At 33.3% G+C, this 20,945-nt stretch overlaps 1 pseudogene; it reads left to right on the forward strand.

Moving 5' to 3' along the window:
- The first annotated feature begins 19,520 nt into the window (after positions 1–19,520).
- LOC149569145 (uncharacterized) lies at positions 19,521–20,107 on the forward strand (annotated as a pseudogene).
- The last annotated feature ends 838 nt before the right edge of the window (positions 20,108–20,945 follow it).

Here is a 20,945-nt window from a genome sequence, read left to right on the forward strand (position 1 = left end):
CTTAAAAACTATTCATGGAGATAAAATCACAAAAATGGGTGGTTGACTATGACAAATTCTATATAGCCACCCACATATATACTTCTTAGATTTACACGATTTGGAGGAGAGTTTTGAGCATAGATTTGAGGACCCTTTTTGGTGCATTTTTTAGACCTACATTTTATTCTAGGCTCCAAAACTACAACATAAGGGTCGAGACTGTTAATTGTCATAGTATTTTGGTACCAACTTTTTGCAATTCCAAAGCTATAGATTACAACTTTGAAGGTTCTAAAATTTATAGTACTTTTTATCAGGTAAAGATTGAGATAATTATCTACCTACGATTAGGGTTGATGTCATCCCTTATTAAAAGATAAACAACACTTGCCTAATTCATACTTTCTCTTGGTAGAATAGTGTCATACAAAAATTTTTATGTCTTATTTTAGGGACCTCCTTATTTATTGTGGTTCCTCTAATTTACCTTTCTAATCGAGCGTTTATCATGGCTTTGTCAAAAGCTTTTGTCATAAGAATGAAGAGAAAGGGTGATATATGATCCCTTTTTCTCATTCCTCTAGATATGCTAAAAAATCCTCTAGGGGTACCATTAATGAGGAGGGGGCTTTTTGGTGTTGAAATGCAATTATATATTTAATTGATCCATTGACATGAGTGTTAAGTTTCAGGATTTGCACCTTTTACTGAACTAGAAATGTTCAGTAATCCTTACTTAACATGGGATTCATTTCACTATGTGAGATTGGATAATGAAATGAAACCTCCGGATTCTAGGCCAGCTCCTATTCAATCTTTTAGTGATAACCTCTAAAACTTAAAGAAAAACTTGAGGGAAAAGGGGAAGAAATTATTTAAAACCAAACTTAAAACTTAAAGTTTAAACTAAGGAGATGACACACCAAAAAAAGGTTATGGAAATGTAACCCACATGTAACAGAGAGGATTATATAGCTCTGTGGAACATAGATGAAGCACTACTTCCTATAAAGGCTTGCTCAATTGATTTATAATAAGGTTTTCACATTGAAACTACAAAAAGGAGGATAAACTAATACCTCACTTTGACCAATTTCACCTAAAAACACATATCATAACCTGCAAACAAACTTACTACTCTACACAAAGGTGTTGAAATGAGATATAAAAATAAGGAATAATGAAACATTCACAAGTTAATCCATCCAATCATTTAAAAATGCACATAGAAATTGTAGAAAGGAAAAGGCCTAACTGATAACTTCACAAAGCATAATCACACTGCTGTTACCTATATTATATTCCAGAAATGAATTATAGACCCTGTAGAATAAAGTCCAAGACTCAGAGAATAGCCACAAAACTTCTATCCATAAAATCAGAACTCCCTACAATGAGTTGAAAAACTCATACTTAACACCTTTTCCCAACTACATTTTCAAAAGCCATTATTGCTAGGTCAGATACAACCCCAAAGGCAAAACTTGAGTCCTTGAAAAGACTCCAAAAGGTGTACAAAATCCCCCAAAAAGCATGGTCTAAGAAGTCATCACAACTGTCCCTCATAAATGCAGTTATTATCTCTGAGCATACTCCAAAAGTCTCCAAAATGCAATAAAGACCCCTCAACTGCCCTAACAAAATCAAATCTGACCCAAACATATAAAACCTCTAGATATTTCCAGAATATCTGATATAAAGGTCATGACAAGGAAGAAGACGACCTACCTCCTTTTTAATTTAATGATAAAAAACATTAAGTGATTTATAATTTTATCACCTTAATATTTTCTTTACAAGTAAACTCATGCAAAAGAAAATAAATAATAACCCTTATTCTTGCATTTTAAAATAGGAATTAACATTAATGATTTATAAAATATCATTAAATATTAATCCTTTACAATGATTTATAGCAATGCAAGAAAATAATTAAAAAAAAGATGCCCTTTTTATTTTGCATTTCAAAAAGGATAATAATATTAAATGATTAATAATTATCATTTAAATATTATCTCTTATAATATGAACTAAGGAAAATAATGAAAATAAAACTACTATGTAAAGTCTCCTCTAAGGCAAAATGTAAGACCCCCCTCCTCATACGACATAAAAACTTGAAAGGGATTAAAATCCCATATTACTACTTGCGGACTTCACTGATTATGAAATATTGAAAAGGCAAAAAGCCTTAGTTAACCTAAAAGGGGATTCATTCTTCACCATTTTTACATTCGCATGTTTTGGAAGAATGAAGAATTTGTGAGGAGGCAATGAGGGTTTCAGTTTGCGCCATTGGAAAATTTTGATGGCTTTTGCAAAGTAGCCATGAGAACTTGTTGGTCTTTTGATAGAACTTGACTACTTCCTTCCCAACGTTATCGAGCTTGCTATTATTAGAAGAGTTTTATAGGTGTTTTGGCCACCATCCTTGTGTTTGCTGGAACCAAAAACAAAGGTCAAACTTCTCCCTTCTTCCAAAAAAATGTGAGTATATGAGCTTTCTTTTATGTTGGGCACGCACTCATTTTATTTCTATTACCGAGCTTGGAGGTAGGGTGCCATTTTAAAATTACTCTATTGTTCCTTTCCTTTTCACTATTCTTGTATGTATATTTGTCCCTACTGGTGGAAAGAATTCATTCTAGGTCTTATTGTAGTTGTAACAACATCCAACTCTTCCCCCTTTTGTTGTTATTGTGAGTTGCAATTTATTTTAAATGGCAATTTTTCTGGAGTCTTTCCCTTTGGACCAATAGTTACCATGAATGTAGGTTGTTGTTCTTTTCTTTACAAATATCCAGATGGGGTTTTTACTTTGATGAAGCTGCCACAAAATGCATATATTGAGGATTTTCTTCTTTTTCACATACAATAGTGATATGTTACTGATGATATGTATCTATTATGGCTGGGTTTTTTGAATTTGTATGAATTTGTTGGAACCCCAAAGGAAAACAAGCTTAACTTTTTGTTCTTTGCCACATTCTGGAAGTCTTTGTGTTTATGGCACTTTCATTGGAAAGAATGAAACCTATGAATTGTGAGACATTATGATTTTTCAACTCATGTGTGTATCATTCGTTGGCTGCATCATATTTCAAGTGCTTGAGAAAGTATGTAGACAAAAAGGTCTTCCTTGACTGAAATGGCTTCTTACCAGCCATCCAAACTTTGTTATCCACCTTCTATATCTTCAGTTTAATACTTTGTAACTTTATTACTTGAGGTACTTATTATTTTTCATTGTAAATAAGATGTAAACAATATTCCTCAGTACCCCTATTATTTTCCACACTTTTGTCCTTCTAACTTAGAGCTGTAGTTATATTACCAAGCTACATATTAGTGCCATGTTCTGATTGATACTCCCCCTTCATATTTCTTTTGTTGAATTAAAATTCAAAACTCAGATTCCTATTTTGTTGTTGCACATGTCCATAAATAACTTCATAATACATATTTGTTAGTCTGTTCATCTTTTCCATCCTGTGCATATCTTATGAGGTTCGAGCACGGGCTCATGACACTCACAACAGATTTTATTTCTTTCAGCACTAAATGTCAATAACACTACTTATTTTCTTTCATGATGGAATGCATTGATAGATAGAATATGTAGTCATAGAGATAGCTAGTCATTGCTCAGACCCTTTAGGATCTAAAATCAGTTTCTTTTATGTTTTTTGCAGCTGCTGGAGAACATGGAGCTCGGAGCTGGACGAGTATGGGAGGGATCTCGGGAACACATATCCAGTTTATAACTAGTCAAAGCAATAGGCAATGACTGGTTATCTCTATCACTATTTCTTTTGTGCATATGTATTTCTGTTTATGTATTTCCTTATGAAAGAAACCTAGCTAATTAGACTCACGACTTGTGTGAGATCTTCTCTAATCAACATGTTAATTCATTTCATACTTTGTAAAAATGAAAATTGTACATATCACTTGATGATCTATACAATAAACATTGTAGCTCTTATCACACCTAGGATTTCATATATGATTGCAAAAATGATGGAATATAAATGAATAGAAAATGTACATTTTCCTTTTCCAATTTTACTTTCTATGATGTTACTTGAAGTAAAATTTAGCATGTGTAAAATTTGGTAACATTTTTGGTGACTTCTGCTAATTGTCTGCCTGCTTGATAGTTGACCAGTGTTTTAGTTGTGCTTATTCCTTGGGTACAGAGTCTGATTATGCATTCCTAGCACCTAGACCTAACAAAAAGTGACTTCTAAAGTTTCTGGTTCAATTTTGAACGCATGCATGCGAGTTTAGTAAGACCTAAACTCTTATTAAATTGACGGGTATGTAGGGTCAGAACTCAAGTATGAACTTTAGGAGTCAAAACCATCATAGTCAACCATTTGGTTGATGTATGGGTGAATGTGTGGGCTTAAATGAATGCATGTATGCAGCATATGCATGGGTATGCATATATGTATGGTTGGCAGCCAGACATTTATTTGCAGTGATATATATGTGTATATGTATGTGTATGTTGGATATGTGTATGCATTTAAGCTCACATATTTATGCATGCATGAATGAAATGAGCAGATATGATGGCTCAACAACATAAACCAACAAATTAATCGAACTAAACTACAAACAAAAAAGGAATCTAACCTAGAACAGAAACAAAACAAAACTAAATGCAGACACACTTATTGAAAACAAGGGAAACTAACTTAGTATGTACAAGGTAGGACTAAAACTCATACCTCAAAACATGGTTTGAGATGGATCCTATTCACAGGGATCGGTAGGATGTCTCCTTCCATGGTAGCTATTTGGTAAGCATTATGCTATTTACATTCAGCAATCTAAAATGGCCCAGCCCACATGTCATCAAATTTACTGTGCTGACCAAACTTGCTCTTCAGAACATCCAACTTTAGTACCATGTCGCCAACATAGAATTCTCAAGCTCAAGCTCTTTTATCAAAGCTCCTCTTTATCTGCATTTGCTAATACTCCATGGTTTCCATGGCTTTTCTCCTAGTTTCTTCTAGCTCCATCAATTGGGCACACCGTACTAGCATAGGGTCACCTTCCTCAAATAGAACTAGCTGTGTAGCAAGATCGAGCACTAGTAATTCTGTCTCAATTAACAATCTAGCCTCTTTCCCATCAACAAGCCTATAAGGTGAGTTTCCAATGACTTGCTTTGGGGTGATCCTATCAACCCATAAGGAAGCTTTCAATTTTGAATGCCAAACTCTCTGATTCTCTTGCAAATTGAGCTTGATGATTCTTATCAGGTTCTTGTTGGAAGACTCTACTAACCCATTACCCTGCAGGTAATAATTAGAGCTTGTGCTAAGATATATTCCATGATTAAAAGCCCAATTAGTGACTTTTAATCCAATGAAAGTAAACACATTATCAGAGATAATGGAATTTGGTACTCCAAATCTGTTCACAATGTCATCATAAAAGCTTAGGAATGCGATTTCATTTGTGTCCTTTAATGCTCCTGCTTCAGTCCAACATGTGAAATAATCAATGGCTCTAATGATCCACTTGTGACTCATACTTGATGGAGGGTTAATGGACCCTATAAAGTCAACGCCTCACTTCTAAAAGGGTTGTTCTGTCTTAATTGGCTGCAAGGGCAAAGTTAGCAGCATCTCTTTTCCTGTAAACATGGCGCATTTAGCACATTTTCTGACATGTGCATGACAGTCTTTAAATAAATCAGGTCAATAATAGCTAGCTCAGAGAATCTTATAGGCTATTGTTCTAGGAGAAAAATGTCCTCCTGAATGCCCATCATGAAATTCATGTAGTATCTGAGCGATTTGATCTGAATCTATGCATCTGAGAAGGACTCCATTGAAGTCTTTCCGGTATAAAATGTCATTTATTAGCACAAAAGGGACTGATTGCAAGCGATAATATGTTCACTTTTCTCGATCTAAGGTGGCTGGAAATTGACTAGTTTTCAAAAAATAGATCATTTCCTGTGACTAGCTTATTGTTCCATCATTGTTTCCAGTAGCACCGATTAGTAAAATAGCATTTGCTTGCCCCTTAAGCTCTGAAATATCGTTATCTGCGATTTGCTCGTACAACCCCTTTCCTCTAACCAACTTGGTTATCTAGATATCTACATCATACTCTATGATCCGTGTGATCCAACTAGCATGCTTCTCATTCAAGTTTTTACTCAGGAGGAACTCTTTGACAGTTGGATGTATGACACGCAAAATGACCTTGTTATGTGTCAACAAATGCTTGAATTTCTTAAGGCTTTTTACAACAACAAGGACATGTTTCTCAATGAAACTATACCTTTGCTCATACTCTTCTAATCCTTTGCTAACGAATGTGATTGGCTGTTCCAATCCCTCTGCATTTTTCTATACTAGCATGGCTGAAATCACATCATGACCACCATATGCATAAAGAATGAAATCCTTACCAAAATTAGGATTGATTAGAACAGGTGTTGCTACTAATGCATCTTTAATGGTCTGAAAATTCTCTTTGGCTTCCTTTGTCCATGCAAACACTGCATTCTTTTTAAGCATGGCTATTAATGGCTTGAGAAGAGTTGCGATGTCAGGCAGAAATCTCCATACAAAATTAATGCAGCCAATGAAACTTTAAAGGCCTTTCTTGTGTTGTGGTAGAGGCAGCTCCAGAATTGCTACAAATCATTCAGGGTCTACCGTGATGCCTAACTTAGATACAATGTATCCAAGTAATTTACCCTCACGCATAGAAAATATACTCTTTTTGGGATTTAATGAGATGCCAAACTTTCTATAGTGCTAAAAAATTATCTTAGGTGATCAATATGATCTGCTATTTTCTATGAATAAATAGTGACATCATCTAACTAAACCAAGATGAATGTATACATCAGATTACTAAACACCATTTCCATGGCTTTCTGAAAGGTTTCTCTAGTGTTGGACAATCCAAATGGCATTCTTTTATATGCCATTGTTGACCATTTTGTTGTAAATGCTATCTTGAACTAATCTTCCTCCTTCACCAGGATTTGATTATAACCCGAGTATCCATCCAACAAAGAGAATCTTTCAGCCCCTGATACACACTGTAATATATTCTCCATGGATGGAAGTGGGTGTCTATCCTTCAATGAGACTCTATTCAAGTCTCTGAAATCTACATTCAGTCGTAGCTCACCATTTTTCTTCGTTATCGGGACCAAGTTAGCAACCCAACTTGTGTGTTTGATAGGTACTCTCAATCAACCTAAACACTTCCTTTTGCATCAAAGGTTCCAATTTAGGATTGATTGGCCTTTTCTTTTGTTGAACTAGCTTAGCTACTGTTTCCAACTCTATTGTATGTTGTGCAAGTCCTAGATTGAATCCTTTTAAATCACTGTATTGCCAAGCGAAGACATCATTGAATTTTTGGAACAAATGAAGAAAAGCTTCTTTTTCTTCAGCTGAATTTACTTTGCCAAATTTTAGGCATTTACCCAGTGCAATTTCCAGATCTACATACTAGTTTTCTTTGACTAGCAAGTTGGCTTTTCTAGGTTTCAGCTAATCATTGGAGTGAAAAATGCTTTCCAGCATTACTAAACCTTTTGGCAACTTGTTTTTTTTTTCAATTGTATCACCTGATCATGATACTAATCTTTGTATCTCTACTAGTTAGAACTGGCAAAAACGTCTTCTTCCAGCAAAAAATGCAAAATTTGTTCATTGCTATCAAAGACTTTCCAACTAACATCATTATCATGAATTGAAGGCCTAGTAATGATTTTGATATGATGCTGATTAGTATGTGAGGACACGTTGTTAACAATATCATATTGAGCTCCTACAGCTGCCAGTTTATCAGCATGCTGGTTTTCTTTTCTAGGGATAACCAATATATTAAAGGCATCAAAATTTTCAAGTAAATCCCAAACCTGATGTCTATAAGACTTTAAAATGTCATTTTTTGCAGCATTCAAACATTTGACTTGATTGACTATCAATTCACTATCACCATATACCCTCAAGCACTTAATACCATGTTTTCTTGCTCACTTTAATCCCTAAATTAACCCTTCATACTCTGTTGTATTATTGGTAAAAGAAAAATTGAATATGAAAGTGGCATAGTACCTATCATTGTCCAGTGAAACTAATATGACGCCACCACCAGCACCTTTTCTACCCCTCAAACCATGAAAAAACATGCTCCATAGCTGATCTTGGGACTCTCTCAATTGATGTGCTGGTTTGACTAGATTGGGAATAACTTCATTTTACTCATATAATATAGGTCCCTAAGTCAGCATTTTTCACATGATAAAATAGGTTTTCATAGGTTTAACTTGATGCCCATTCATCAAGAAGAATATTCAAGACATTGTCTCGCTGGGTTTGATTTTCAACAATGGCATGATATTCTGCTTGGTCAAATGCAAGTAGGTTTGCATTGACAGAACTAGGAACATAAGGCTTTATATGGTTTTTTGCAAGTAATTCAGATTTAATCATTACTTTTGTGCCATATCTAGTCCTAAAAAGCATGTGGGACCAATCGGATGACAAATAACCACCAATCTTTGCTATGAAATCTCTAGACAAACAAATGGCAAAGTACGGAGGTAAATCTATAACATAGATATCCTGCTGAATGGAAAAATTAGGATAGGCATGAAGGGTGACACTTGCATCTCTAATCATGCCTATAGTACCTACAGATGTTCCATCAAGTTGAACAACACCCTTTTCAATGGGTTGGTATCTTAGTCCTAACTAGTCAGCTATCCTTTTTGGCATGACTGAGCTTGTAACTCCACTATCTACCATACAGTTATGGACTAGTTTATTGTCAATGATGAAGGAAAGATAGAAAGGAGGCCGTTTTATTACCTTATTTGGCTCCTTGGAAATTTTATTGCTATCCTCCTCCTTTTCATCAATGCTAGTTAACACTACTCTTGCTAGTTCATCCATCACCCTTGCAGGATTTGCTTCATCTAAGAGAGCCTTTTGCAAGATATCCACTTGACTAGGAATGGCCAAAGTCTCCCACATTGACATAGATGTGTTCATCTTCTTCATGTTCTCCATAATATTAAATGGTGTAGCAAAGTGGAATTTTTGATGTGCTTTAACAACACCATGTTTTGCTGGCTTGTGAACGGTTTCCTTGGTGATAGGGACGTGAGTGTCTCCCACCATGTTTGTAGCACTTGATGATGGCTCAGTAGTATCATGTGACTTATCTTTCTTTTCTTTTTGCTCTACTTCAAGGGCTATTTTTTTAGCTCGGGTATTTGCTGATATTGGTGAGTCATTATTGATTGCACAAAACTCATCTTTCTGCCAGTTAAGGAAACCAATTTCAGGAGCAGGTGCATCATGCTACTATTCAGATGCATCATAAGTGACATTTTGTTGTCCTGCCACTGTATTTTGTACCATTAATGCCTGATTTATAACTCCATTTGTGCATGTGGCCTGATTATGTGGTTCACTACAAGGGTAACACCACTCAAAATTTTTTGCAAGCTTGTTTTGCATGGAGACTATGTCTCTTACTAGATTTGCAACATTAAGAGGGATTGGGTTATAAGGTCAGAAATGCCTTTGATTGATATTCTGTCTATAACCTATTGCATTACCTTGAAACAGTTATCTATTTCCTTGGGCCTGACCTTGATTTTGCTATTGGTAAGGCAAGTTTACAACTGGATTCTGTTGTTGGTAAGGTGGCCTAGGCTGGAACTGCTACTTTTTAAGATTAACCAGCTCATTACTAAAAGTTTGCATCATATTTTCAATTTTGAGCTGACTATTCTTAATCTCTTGCAGCTCTTGTGAAGGGCCTGCCATGGTGATTTCTTGGCTGGGAACAATAGATAATTAGTTAAATGGTGGAATGGTCAATGGTATATTTGGGTAAATGTCTGGAAAAATGGGCATTGGAGGCCTAGGGGCTATTTTACCAGCCTAGATAAGACTATTTTCAGCTCTAATGGTGAGATCATAAGATTGAGGTAGTGAAACACCTCCCATAGATTGAATCATTATTGATATATCACTATTTAAGCTTCTCAAATAATAAATAAAAGCATGATCAGATGAAGGTCTTACCATAATGGGTATTCTAGTCCAGGTTCTTTGAAATCAGTTGTTAAAATCCATCATTTTCTCTTCTGGCACCTGCTTTATGGTTGTGAGCTGCTCCACCAGCGACAAGAAGTCAGACTTATCCTCAAAATGTTTCATCAAAGTGTCATCCAAAGCATCCCATGAGCCTATGGAGCTAACAATCAAGCTTCTGAACCACTGTAGTGCTTTCCCCTTTAAAAATGCTGCTAGTAACTTAGTAGCAACATCCTCCTCTGTAACGTGATGTATGTTGCACAAAGTAGCAACATCCCTTATGTGTTCATAAGCTATAGTCTAGTTTTCTCCAGTAAAATCTGGCAAACTCTTCAATGCTGCAAGTGGTATATCGTGATGTTGAAAAAAGTTCAAGGGAATCCATTGATTAAAAGGTACAAAAGTGTATGCCCTTGCCATTAGTGGAGGTTGCTATACAGGATGCTGCATTGGTTATCGTTGTACAAGATGTTTGTTGAATAGGAACACTCTGCTAAAAGCTTGTATTTATTGTACTAACTAGTATAAAACCAATGCAGTAGCTATGTCAAATGATTCAACACCAACTAATGGACTTGTTGAATGCCTGACTTTCTTTTGATGTGTTCTACTATACACTTAAAGACCAGGGGCTGAAAGTTGCATTCTTGATGCTGGCTTTGTTCTAGCAATACTCCTTGCACATCTTTTTGGAGTTTCTAACTAAAAATATTCAAAAGAATTAGAACTTCGTGTTTGTATCTTTCTCATAAACTCATCATCCTCTGCTGGCTAGTTGAAAAATAACCCTCAACTATACCAGCACAGTTGGAAAATGTGTTCGAGTCCCACCGGCCGTGCCAAAACTATTAAGTTTTAAGATTTGCACCCTTTATTGAATTGGAAATGTTCAGTAATCCTTACATAACATGGGATTCATTTCACTATATGAGACTAGATAATGAATGAAACCTTTGGATTCTAGGCCGGCTCCTATTCAATCTTTCAGTGATAACCTCTAAAACTTAAAGAAAAACTTGAGGGAAAAGGGGAAGAAATTACTGAAAACAAAACTTAAAACTTAAAGTTTAAACTAAGGAGGTGACACACAAAAAAAAGGTTATCGAAACGTAACCCACATGTAACAGAGAGGATTATATAGCTCTATGGAACACAGATGAAGCACAACTTCTTGTAAAGGCTTGCACAATTGATTTATAATAAGGTTTTCACACTGAAACTACAAAAAGTAGGATAAACTAATACCTCACTTTGACCAATTTCACCTAAAAACACATATCATAACCTACAAACAAACTTACTACTCTACACAAAGGTGCTGGAATGAGACAGAAAAATAAGGAATAATGAAATTTTCACAAGTTAATCCATCCAATCATTCAAAAATGCACACAGAAATTGTAGAAAGGAAAAGGCCTAACTGATAACTTTACAAAGCATAATCACACTATTGTTACCTATATTATATTTCCAGAAATGAATTACAGATCCTGTAGAATAAAGTCCAGTACTCGGAGAAGAGCCACAAAACTTCTATCCATAAAATCGGAACCCCCTACAATGAGTTGAAAAACTCATACTTAACACCTTTTTCCAACTACATTTTTAAAATCCATAAATTCTAGGTTATATACAACCCCAAAGGCCAAAATTGAGTCCCTAAAAAGACTCCAAAAGGTGTACAAAATCCCCCAAAAAGCATGGCCTAAGAAGTCATCACAACTGTCGCTCATAAATGTAGTTATTATCTCTGAGCAAACTCCGAAAGTATCCAAAATGCAATAAAGACCCCTCAACTGCCCTGACAAAATCAAATCCGACCTAGACATATAAAACCTCTAGATATTTCCAGAATATCTGATATAAAGGTCATGACAAAGAAGAAGATCACTTACCTCTATTTGCATTTAATGATAGAAAACATTAAGTGATTTATAATTTTATCACCTTAATATTTTCTTTACAAGTAAACTCATGCAAAAGAAAATAAATAATAACCCTTATTCTTGCATTTTAAAATAGGAATTAACATTAATGATTTATAAAATATCATTAAATATTAATCCTTTACAATGATTTATATCAATGCAAGAAAATAATTTAAAAAAAGATGCCCTTTTTATTTTGCATTTGAAAAAAGAAAATAATATTAAATGATTAATAATTATCATTTAAATATTATCTCTTATAATATGAACTATGCAAAATAATGAAAAAAACACCACTATGTTAAGTCTCCTCTAAGGCAAAACGTAACATCCCCCTCCTCATATGACATAAAAATTTGAAAGGGATTAAAATCCCATATTACTACTTGCAGACTTCACTGATTATGAAATATTGAAAAGGCAAAAAGCCTTAGTTACCCTAAAAGGGGATTCATTCTTCACCATTTTTACATTCGCATGTTCTAGAAGAAAGAAGAATTTGTGAGGAGGCAATGAGGGTTTACGTTTACGCCATTGGAAAATTTTGATGGCTTTTGCAAAGTTGCCATGAGAACTTGCTGGTCTTTTGATAGAACTTGACTACTTCCTTCGCAACTTTATCGAGCTTTCTATTATTAGAAGAGTTTTATTGGTGTTTTGGCCGCCATCCTTGTGTTTTCTAGAACCAAAAAAAAAGGTCAAACTTCTGCCTTCTTCCAACAAAATGTGAGCATACGAGCTTTCTTTTATGTTGGGCATGTATTTCTATTGCTGAGCTTGGAGGTAGGGTGTCGTTATAAAATTACCCTATTGCTCCTTTCCTTTTCACTATTCTTGTATGTATATTTTTTTTTCCCTTGCTGAGAAATATCTGGAGTTTAACTCTCTGACTATTCTTTGATGTCCGTATGCTTGAACATTTGATGGCATCCCACATAGGAGGGTTTCATTTTTTGAATCTTACAACCACCATAACAAAGATTTACTATTTTTGGAAGGGTTTTACTCTTTTAATCTCCATTAAAACATATTTTTGTTTTGTGATGAAGGCTACCATGCATACTTGTTGTAACTATATACTCCAGTTTACATTCTTCACATATGGGTTTTGTTGATTATTAACTCGAGCTTTGAGTACTTGCTATTACGAGTTTAGATGGATTTAATTTTTTTTTTTTGCATTTTAACTTGTTCCTTAGTTGTGAAAAACTTCCAACTAGTAAATGCATTGTTCAAATGCAAAAAAAGAAGTGATGTTTTCTTATTTTTTTGTTGAATCCTGCATTACTTCATCCCTGCTGGTAGAAAAAATTCGTTCTGGGTCCTATTGTAGTTGTAATAGCATCCAAATTTTCCCCCTTTTGTTGGTTTTGTGAGTTGCAATTTATTTTAAATGACGATTTTTCTGGAATCTTTCCCTTTGGACCAACATTTACCATGAATACAAGTTGCTGTTCTTTTCTTTACAAATATCCAGATGGGGTTTTTACTTTGGTGAAGCCACCACAAAATGCATATACTGAGGGTTTTCTTTTTTTTTTCACATACAGAAGTGATATGTTGTTGATGATGTGTATTTGTTATGGATGGGTTTGTTGAAGTTGTATGAATTTGTTGAAACCCCAAAGGAAAACAAGCTTAACTTTTTGTTCTTTGCTGCATTTTGGAAATCTTTGTGTTTATGGCACTTTCATTGGAAAGAATGAAACCTATAAATTGTGAGACATTATGATTTTTCAACTCATGTGTGTATCATTCGTTGGCTGCATCATATTTCCAGTGCTTGAGAAAGTATGTAGACAGAAAGGTCTTCCCGGATTGAAATGGCTTCTTACCAGCCGTCCGAACTTTGTTATCCACCTTCTATGTCTTCAGTGTAATACCTAGCAACTTTATTACTTGAGGTACTTGTTATTTTTCGTTGTAAATAAGATGTAAACAATATTCCTCAGTACCCCTATTATTTTTCACACTTTTGTCCTTCTAACTTGGATTTGTACTTATATTACCAAGCTGCATATTAGTGCCATGTTCTGATTGATACTCCCCCTTCATATTTCTTTTTTTGAATTAAAATTCGAAAATCAAATTCCCATTTGCTTGTTGCACATGTCCATAAATAACTTCATAATACATATTTGTTAGTTTGTTCATCTTTTCCATCCTGTGCATATCTTATGAGGTTCGAGCATGGGCTCATGACACTCACAAATGATTTTATTTCTTTTAGCACTAAATGCCAATAACACTGCTTATTTTCTTTCAAGACAGAATACATTGACAGATAGAATATGTAGCCGTAGAGATAGGTAGTCATTGCTTAGATCCTTTGAGATCTAACATTAGTTGCTTTTATGTTTTTTGTAGCTACTGGAGAACGTGGAGCTCGGAGCTGTACAATTATGGCAGGGATCTCGGGAACAAATATCCAGTTTATAACCAGTCAAAGCAACATGCAATGACTAGTTATCTCTACCGCTATTTCTTTTGTGCATATGTATTTCTGTTTATGTATTTCCTTATGAAAGAAACGTAGCTAATTAGACTCACGGCTTGTGTGAGATCTTCTCTAATCAGCACATTAATTCATTTCATACTTTGTAAAAATGAAAATTGCACATATCACTTGATGACCTATGCAATAAACATTGTATCTCTTATCACGCCTAGGATTTCATATATGATTGCAAAAATGATGGAATATAAATGAATAGAAAATGTACATTTTCCTTTTTCAATGTTACTTTCTATGATGTTACTTGAAGTAAAATTCAGCATGTGTAAAATTTGGTAACAGTGAGAATCCAAAAGCTTCGAGTGTTTTGCATAAGAATATATAATCCACTTTATCGTAAGTTTTTTGGATATCTAAATTCATTAGCATGCAAGATTCCTTATTAGTTTGTACACAATGAATTAATTCTTGGATTATGATAATACCATAATAAATTGACCTATTAAGAAAAATACCTATGCATTCCTCTAAAATGAGATTTGGTAGTAATTTTCAAAGTTTGCTGGCTAAATATTTTGAGAGAATTTTATAGATTGTATTACATAAAGCTATCGGCCTAAAATTTCTTGGATCCTCATGTTTAGATTTGTTTGGGATTAAAGCTAAGAATATATTGTTAATTTCAATTAGTATAGATCCAAAATTCTTAGTTACATCAAAACCCTTCCAAAGATCATCTTCTAGAGTATAAAAAAAAATTGAAAGAAAAAATCCTGAAAGCCATCAAAGCCTAGAGATTTATCAAGGTTAAGTTGAAAAAGGACATCTTTAATTTCTTCTTTGGAAAATTTCTTATTTAATTTTTTATTATCTTTTGCAGTTATTATTTTTGGAATAGATCCTAACATCTTATTCTCAGCTATAAAAATTATTTAGGATATATTTATAATATTTAACAAAATTTTCTGCTATCTCATTTGGATTTTCAATTATCCTTCTTGTGTAATCCTTGATTTTTTACAATTCTATTTATATTTCTTCTATTGATAGTACTTTTATGAAAGAATTTTGTATTTATGTCTCCTTCTAAAAACCATGTTTCTCTTGATTTTTATTTCCAGAATGTTTCTTCTTTTGCAAGGATATTTTCTTGTTTATCTAGGAGTTCAAGTTTTCTTTGATATATTTATCACTATCCATCCACACCTTGATGATTTATTCATTTAGGTTTTTCAATTCTTCTTTTTTCTCTAATTTTCTTTAAAAGTGTTATCAAAATTATCTTTATTCTATTTATTAATTTTTTTCTTTTAATTAGTTTAGTTTTGCTATAAAATAATAATCCTTGATCCTTCAAATTTCTCTTCATGCCACCATTAATTTATATTATTAAGAAAATCTTTATCTAGAAACCATATTCTTTTACACTTAAAATGATTTCTTGATGAATTTTATAGTTTACCTATTTCTAGCCTAACTAGACAGTGATAAGATCTTGCATTAGGGAGGTTGGTTATACTAAAAAAGATAATTTTATTTTATTTAAAACAAAATCTATCCAATCTTTCTACTATATTACACACATTAGCTATTCTATTATTTCATGTGAAGACACAGTTAGATAACAAAATATCTATAAGGTTATCTTTTGCAAACCATGCTATGAAGTCTTACATAACTTGGGTGATGGCCATAGATCCACCTTCTTTTTCTCTTGAATCTATGATTGGATTAAAATAATCCCTAATAAAAATATTTTGTAGTGGTTTTAATTTTAGAGAATCACTAATCTTATTCCATATTTCTTTCTGATTCAATATTGGTATTGGTCCATACACATTAATAAGTAGGAACTAAGTTTCACTTCTGAAGGTTTTGACCACCCAGCCAGTTGATTTTAGATAGAAGTGGTGTGAAATTTACCCTCCTTAGATCCCATATAATACCAATCCCCCCAGAGGCCCCAACTGAATAAATTAGTTTCATTTTCCAAGATCCCAATTTTCTTCTAAGTTTTTCTTCTTCTTTGTTAAGTTTCATTTCTTGTATGATTACTATATCTAATTCATATAATGTCAAATTGTGCTTGAGTAAGCACTTTTTATTAGGGGCATTTAGACCCCTAATATTCCATGTTGTTATCTTTGTTTCTATTTGAGAAGGAACTTCCCCTTTCTTGCATTCAAAAGATTGTTAATCTTTTTCTAGTTACCAACTAGACTTGTAGTTGCTCTAAGTTTAGTTAAGGATTTTCTTCCTCTTTTTCTGCTTTGTTTTTCACATTTTGGATGTTCTAAGCCTTGCACATTTTCTACAATACCAAGGTTATCTAAATTTTTACTAACATTCTGCACACTTATAGTAATAGATTCAACTTTCTCTTTATCTAAATATTCTTTTTGTAATTATTTCATTATTTTTTACTAATTCCTCTATCATCCTCATTTGCATCTCTGCTAACTATTTTATTAATTTGATTATTTACTCCATTTATTTTTTTCCATATCTTAATGAAATATTTCTATTTCCTGGATCTCAAACTCCTTCCAATTTTGAATTTCTCCTACTTTATTCCTATCTTGATTATCCAAATTCTAATTATCCAATATTTCTTCTTGATTTATCAATATAGATTTCATTAAAGATGTCTCTACCTCGATAGGAATATATCTACAAGCTCCTTCTCTTTTTCCTTCTTTTTCTAAGAAGGGTGGAATAGATTCCATTTCCTTTTGGTTTACTTTGTTATACTCTTTTATTTTTGCTATATTTAGATTTTTATCTTCCCCTACTCATACATAAATGTCTAAGACTGTGTTTTTATTTGAGACTGATACACTATATTCCTTCATGTTTGTCGAATTGTGTTTTCATTTATGATCCTCTAAATCCTCATCTTCTAATTCCTCCTTATCCATTTCCATGATTCTTTCAATTAACCAACTTTTTTCTTTTATCGCTTCTTCACTTTCTTCATCTTCTACTTCATAATTAAGGTCCTCAAAGAATTCTTATTCAACTAAGTCAACTTCATCCAAAGGAGATTTTGAAACTATATTTGAGCTGTGATTAAGGTTTAATCTAATAATCTTATCTATTTTATCAGCCTCAACCCAGTCCCTTGATATTTTGGTTTTAAAATTGACATAAGTCTCGATTTCAGCTTGAAATTTTTCTAAAGATTTAGTTTGTTCTTTTGATGATTTCTACATGATCATGTTAACATTAATCAATTTAGAATCAAGCCTCAGAAGTAAATCTAATAGTGGATCTATTGTTACTTTCTTATTTGTTGATTTATTATGGTTAACATACTATATAAAGTGATCAATTATACTTACTATATTGAATGTAGATAGACTCAAGGTTAATGTACTATGACTTTGTGTTTGACAGAGGACAAAAGGTGATCAATTTTACTTACTATATTTAATGTAGATAGAAAACAATTTGTTTCCTTAACATCTACCAATTAATTTTGAACATCTTTTGTTCTAAATTCATCCTCTCCAAGTTCAAGATCATGAGAGGACCTTTTCTCCTGTTTCCCTTCAAAAGTTTGCTGGTTTCCAAGTATATTATCTTCTTTGAGGAGGTGTCTAACTCCAATTGGCATTTTTCAAAATTTATCTAGCTTCCAATTCTTTTTTGGTTTTCCTTTTCTGATTAGTAGCCAAATTATTTGGTTGCCTTTCCATTTCTTGAGTTGTTAGACTTATTTGTTTCTTTAATTCTTTTATATTTTCTTTTGATATGTCAATTTTAATACTATTAGTAATCAACAAAAGACTTTCATTCTTATTTCTAATATAACTATTATGTGCTTCCAAATTCACTAGAATTTCCTTTTTTGCATTTTCTACTTCTATTAGATTGATATCTTCTCTTGCATCATAGGTTGTTTTCTATTTTTTGGCCTTTTGTATCTTAGTCTTTCCTCTCTTTCCATTTCTATTCTTGACGAGTCTCTATTTTGACCCCCCTTATTTTGATCTTGGTTTTCGTCTATTGCTCGATAATTATAATTTCGAGGCATGTTTATGATCTCAAGCCCTTTTTTGTGCTCTAATGATGGCAATTTATTATCCTTGTTTAAGTGACCTTAACGTGCTTTCTCCCACAAGATTAATTGATCTCTTAAGTCATTCTGGATCAATATTAACTGGTGGGCCAACTTTCCATGTTTGTTTAAATTTTCTTGATATCTTCCTAATACAAATTTTGGAGTAGTCAATGTTCACATTGTTGGAGTTTATTTATATTATGCTCAATATGTTTATCTTCTAACTCTTTTATATCATCCCTACTTGGACAACTATTAATATCCCCTTTTTGATCTTTGATTGTCTGTTGATTTTTTCCTTGTTACGTTTTCTGTGTGAGGCTTGTCCTCATGTCCATTTATTCAACTACTATCTCTCCTTCCTCAATGTCCTTTTTAGGGAAGCTTATAATATATACTAGCAATTTGAGGCCTTTGTGTGTTGTTGCTAATCTGATTAGGTTGGTTGATAGGTACAATTTGTTGATCCTCCATATTCTCTGATTACTAATTTTCTATTTTTTCTTTACGTTATTTTGAAACCTTTGGAAAGATTGTTTTGAGATTGGAGTTACCATTAATATGTTTAAAGCTTACTTTCTATGAGTCTTTATATGATTCTCAAACTATGACTTCTTATATTTTCCTTTTGAACTTTGAATATTCTATGTATAGATCTGTTCATATATTGATCTAAACCAACTACTTTGGTGTCAATCTTCATCATAAAAACAAAAAAAATATTTGTAAATAAAAATTTGTAAAGACTGAAGATTTATTTTTTAAAAAAAACATCAAAGTATAATAAAACTTAACACAATCACTCATTATTTATAAGTTAAAACATCGAGAAATTCAAATTGACCTAATCATACTATTCGCAAAAGTTAAAATCATACATTGAGCCGCCCACTCCAAAGGCTGCAACGTCTTCCTGTGTTTGGAAGACAAAGCTATTTAATATTTCTCAAATCAACCGATCCATTTGATCGTTCCCACGTGCAATAATGTTGGAGAGAATTTTTGGGTGGAGAAAAGCCTCCAAGTGCAAGCGTCTGCTAGAAATACTTCTAAAACGCCTGCAATTATTACAAAACAAGAGGAAATCACAAGTTCAACAGTTTAGAAACGATATCGTCGAGCTTCTCAAGAACGGGAGGCACAAAAGTTGCTTGAAGCGTGCTCAACTCCTATACGAGGAACAAAATCTGTTGGATGGATATAATCTGATTCTAAGCTTTTGTGTATTTATCATGGAACATATTCATTATATGCGAAGACACAAGGACCTTCCTTAATTTTTGCTTCTGCAAGGTGTGCTGACCTGCCTGACTTGCAGAGCTTGCGAGGTATTTTTGGGCAGAGATATGGAGTTGAATTTATGTCTGTTGCATTGGATGAGAATTATTATTCTTCTGTAAGACAGCAGATTATTGCTAAATTGTCTAATAAATTGGCAACACTTGATTTTAAGTTGAAATTGGTGGAAGAAATAGCAGTCCAATTTAACCTGCCATGGGATTCATCAGTTATATGTAGCTTGGAAAGCCGAGGACATATTGATCAAACATTTGATAGGGTCAAATATGTTTAAATTCTAGGAATAATTGCACTGATTCATGTGAATCTTCCTACCTTAATTTCTATAATGCAAGATTATAATAACGCTGTTTTGTATAATAATCACGTCCATCTATACATTTTACAACAGAGAACTAGGCAGCAAATCACAAACCCAATGATGTTAGGTATACTCAGAGAAAGAAGTCACAATTTTTAGTAAGAGAAGTACATGTATTAATAGTAAAGGGGGAAAAACATCTGCAAGCTGCATCTTAGTGCTACAAGTAGGCAATCTAATGAGACTATAGCTTCATATTCATGTTTCACAGTAATAATGATGCAAATGATCTTGCTAATACGGTTGATGCAAAAGACCCTCCACAACTAGCTAATTCTATTGATAAGATGTTCATCAGTATTTCTTCCCCTTCACTCTTCTTATGTCCTACCTTCTAAATTCAACCCGAAGTCCCAAGGTAGTTTGCTTCCTTTATGATGTAATATATAACTAATGTCAACCACTAAAGGTATAGGTCAACATAATAAATTGAAGAATTTCTGGATCAATGGGTTCTTTTACATCTAACTCTTATAAACCACTAAAGGTATAGGTCAACATAATAAATTGAAGAATTTTTAGATCAGTGGGTTCTTTTACATCTAACTCTATGGAATGTGAGTTAATATTAGATCTAATGGGTTCTTTTACATCTAACTCTTATCAACCACTAAAGGTATAGGTCAACATAATAAATTGAAGAATTTTTGGATCAGTGGGTTCTTTTACATCTAACTCTATGGAATGTGAGTTAAAATTAGATCTATAGATTTTAGTGACAAACTTAAGCATCTAAGTAATAATTTTGTGG

Source organism: Cupressus sempervirens, chromosome 3 (assembly GCF_028749045.1).
Source record: "Cupressus sempervirens isolate cs-2001-9-10 chromosome 3, ASM2874904v1, whole genome shotgun sequence".
NCBI classification, from domain to species: Eukaryota; Viridiplantae; Streptophyta; class Pinopsida; order Cupressales; family Cupressaceae; genus Cupressus; species Cupressus sempervirens.